This window comes from Somniosus microcephalus, unplaced genomic scaffold (genome assembly GCF_052327205.1).
Source record: "Somniosus microcephalus isolate GS21.2 unplaced genomic scaffold, FLI_Smic_1.0 unresolved_chr5, whole genome shotgun sequence".
NCBI classification, from domain to species: domain Eukaryota; kingdom Metazoa; phylum Chordata; class Chondrichthyes; order Squaliformes; family Somniosidae; genus Somniosus; species Somniosus microcephalus.
Genome location: NW_028225183.1, coordinates 49,871,585 through 49,875,627, shown reverse-complemented (window position 1 = coordinate 49,875,627; position 4,043 = coordinate 49,871,585). Strand labels below are relative to the sequence as shown.

Sequence of the window (4,043 nt, the reverse complement as noted above, 5' to 3'; positions counted from 1 at the left end):
AGGCCTATTATAAGACAAAAATGTGAAACCTGCTTAAAGAAAAGAAGGTAGGTTTATTGATGAAATATTTCAAGCACAGTGTATGAATGTGACAAGTGATGAAGACTTAATGGGCCAGAACCTATCGGTCTGTATGGGCAATACTTGAGAATTGCTTTTCCAAACACTCAGATTCCGATTTATTTTTCATATGAAGATATGACAGACATTTACTTCAGATGCAATACATATAAGGAGAGATTTATTTCCAGAAAACTTTCCGTGGCCTGAGCAAAAGATATTGAGTGAGCGTTCGTTTCCTTTTAAGTGTAAATTCAAATATGCCTGTCCGGCTCTTTATTATTGCAGCGCTTTGTCAAAGTGTATATCATTTTATATTGCAATATTTTAGCAGAACCGACATGAGAAAACAGCAGCACATTCTGAATGGAGGGGAAATTTGAATTACAAAAAAGAGTCGTTGAGACGGTAAGAGGCAGTGAATTATGTGGCGAGGCAATGTGTGTCAATGGAAAGCATACTTATTTGGCGGGGGAGAGAAGATGGTGGTCATGAAGTTGGTTTTCCCCCGACGAGGCTAGCTCATTGCACTTTGGGTGTGCTGACGCCTGTGATGTTCCCCAAATGCGAGATACCCGACTGCAAAATTTGTCATAGTGGGGGACTGCGTTCGTGCTCTCCCCTGGCTTTACAATTAGTGTTACATTTTCAACTAAGCTCTCAAATGCAGTGTTATTTTGCTTTCAATCCTACCTTTGCTTTATTCCCGACAGAGGGATCTGAGATACAAAACGGCATTTCTCCAAAACACAGCCTGTTCAAATCGCCTGATAAGCGATTCCCAAAGCTCACATTTCAATTTCTCCCTACGCTCACATTGAAATTCATCCTTACAACTAAGAAATGACATATTTTGCACAAAAAATCCAAAATTATTCATACTTACAAGTCCACACCGCGTACATCCAAATTTTCAAATCTGCCTGCCAACTCTGCACTTTGGCAAAATGTTAACGACAGAAACAATGATACTGCACAGAACCAGGTCATTCGGCCCATCGTACCGCTGCTGGCTCTTTCAAAGTGCTATCCAATTAATCATACTCCTTTGTTTTTTCACCAAATCCCTGCAATTATTTTACCCTCAAATGTTATCCAAATGATCTTTTCAACATTACTAATCAATTTGCTTCAACCACCCTTTCAGGCAGAGCATTGCAGTGACTCACAACAATTTTCTGCATCACTTTTTTTCACCTGCTCGAGGGGGAGTCGGGGAAATATCCTACTGGTTATTTTGCAAATTTTCTAAAATCTATTGCCACCGTAACTGACACTGGAAACAATTTCTCCTTATTGACTTGTTATCTTGTATTTATATAGCACCATTAATGCAGTAAAACGTCCCAAGGCACTCCACAGGAGCGTTATCAAAAAAAAATTCACACCCTGCCGCACAAGAAGATATTAGGACATAAAAACAAAAAATGCTGGAAATACTCAGCCGGTCAGGCAGCATCTGTGGAGAGAGAAAAACAGGGTTAACGTTTCAGGTCGATGACCCTTCGTCAGAAATGTATTACTGTTTAATTCACTGCCACTTCTCTTTAAAGAATGCCCATATTGATGAAGCTCTGCTCTTCTCTCCAACAACTCTAGTACTCTCTCCACAGATGCTGCCTGACTTGCTGTGTATTTGCAGCATTTTCGGTTTTTATTTCAGATTTCCAGCAACCGCAGTATTTTGCATTTGTATTTGAGATATTAGGACGGATGACCAAAAGCTTGGTCGAAAAATTAGGTTTTAAGGAGCATCTTAAAGGAGGAGAGACAGAGAAGTGGCGCAGTTTCGGGAGGGAGTTCCTGATTTTAGGGCCTAGGCAGCTGAAAGCACACCTCTCAACGGTGAAGCAAATAACATAGGAACACGCAAGAGGCCCGAATTGCAGGAGCACAGAGATCAAAGGCAACATGAGGGAAAATAGTTTATGTTGCGTGTGGATAGCATCTGGAATTCACTGCCTGAAAGGGGGCTGCAGGCAGATTCAATTGTGGCTTTCAGAAGGGAATTGGATATGGACCTGAAAGGAAAAAATTTGCAGGGCTACGGGGAAAGGGTGTGGGAGTGGGACTAGCTGAAGTGCTTTTTCTGAGAGTCGGCACGGGCACGACAGGCCGAATGGCCTCCTTCTGTGCTGCAGCCATTCTATTATATGATCTCGGAGAGTTGTAGGCAATGGTCCCTCTAATTTGTTTCTTTGGCCCGCCGGAGTAAAGCTGGAATATTCATAAAGATACAAAGATGATACACCATTGGGGACCTCACAGTGTTGGACATAGCGTGAAATGCACTGAAATGTTCATATAAAGTTACAGAATACAACACATGTGTAAAATTCCCCGTTGTTTTCTCGGCACTGGTGACTTGTGAAGGGGGCTACGGGCCGAAGTCGCACTGAGCCGCACTGATCCCGAGCCAAGCTGACATTTTGTCAAGTTCAATCTTCAGCACAAAACTGAAAATGCCCAGGCCCCTCCCCGGTATGTGATCTCTTATTTCCTCACTCAGTGGGCTACTGAGCAATACAGGAAGGGCTCAGGCTTGATGAATATCTTAATGCACCAGATAATTTATCACAGCCCACGGCCCAGGCATTCTCTGATTCCAGTCTTGCAGACGTTGCTATGTTTCAAATGTTGCATTTTCACACTGGCAATGAATTGATCGATAGCCGTGATGTGAAAAGCTATGTTTGTTTTAGAGATGCAGTTCAAGAAGATACCTGGAAGACTAATGATTAGCGTGACTGTTCTGACAATATGAGCTGCAGTTAAATGTGGGCTTGTAAATATTTAAAGTGCCTCATTCCGATTGTTGACAAAAAGGGCTAGTCATTCCCTGCGGACCTTTTTTTGAAACAGCTGGCATTTTACAGAAGGCAAGGAAATGTATTTTGCATCACTTTACCGAATGACGAATGAACTGGGCTGAAAACAATCAGTTGTAGCTAATTCCACAAGATATAATTAACTTTAAAATTGAAAAAAACCGCATATCAAAACAGGAATTCGAATCCACGCCCAGAGAAAACTATAACCTAAACACAGCGTTTTCGACAGCTCGGCCAGCCTGAAGCAGGAAATTGGAATGAAATAACAAAGGAAACACAGTTAGGGGTTTTGTGAATCTTTGGAAACGCTTTGGGAAATGGAATGTGAGGAGAATGTAGATGCAAATGCCCGACTGTCCTAGGACGATCAGTGCACCTTTCCCTGGTTTAAGATACTGGCACCTTTACTCTGAATTTAACGGGGAATTTAACTGATCAGAGACATTTGAAAGATTCTCGTTACTGCAGATCAGAATTAAAACCTAATACCGGCTTCTGGACAATCAGAATACTTTTACAAAGACAGGGCACCGAATGTCTCGAAGGGAGACCGCGCCGGTTGCAGGAGAGATGGTTAGATGTGACATGGATGTGTCTGCAGTGTGCGGGACCAGACTGCTGCCAGTTATCCACAATCAATGTCCCATCCTTTATTTTGTAACAGTAAAACTGACATTGGACAAGTACCATCCTGCTCGGAGCAATCTGAAGCTTCAACTCACCGACAGCCTGGTTTAGGATGCCTTGCAAAAGGACTTCGTATCTTTTTCTCTGGCGCAATTGTCTAGCACGTTCGGCTGTTGAGTAAAAAGTTGGTGGTTCGAGTCCACCCAGGGACGAAGTCTATAACTGTTTTTTCCCCTGAGGATTCAGTCCCACACAGTTCCAGCTTGTCAATGTGCGCTTTGGCTGCAAGAAAATATTCCACAAACATTACCAGCAGTGCTGTTATCCGGTGCATTCCCACTCCAATACTTTTACGAGTATTAATTTCACGTAAAATGATAACAAAATGTAAAAATATCGTATTCCTGTTTCCAACTCATTGGAAATAAATAATGCGTTGTACCGTGTGAGGCTACATTTATCTGCTGGCTTGAGCACACACATCTAGAGAGACACTCCAGTTAATTACTGAGGGAGTGCTGCAGT

At 42.3% G+C, this 4,043-nt stretch overlaps 1 non-coding gene across 1 annotated transcript; it reads left to right on the top strand.

Annotated features, from left to right (window-relative positions):
• Positions 1-517: 517 nt before the first annotated feature.
• LOC147088204 (U1 spliceosomal RNA) lies at positions 518-685 on the top strand. The gene has a single exon (XR_015075458.1). It is a non-coding gene; the product is annotated as a U1 spliceosomal RNA (small nuclear RNA).
• Positions 686-4,043: the final 3,358 nt, after the last annotated feature.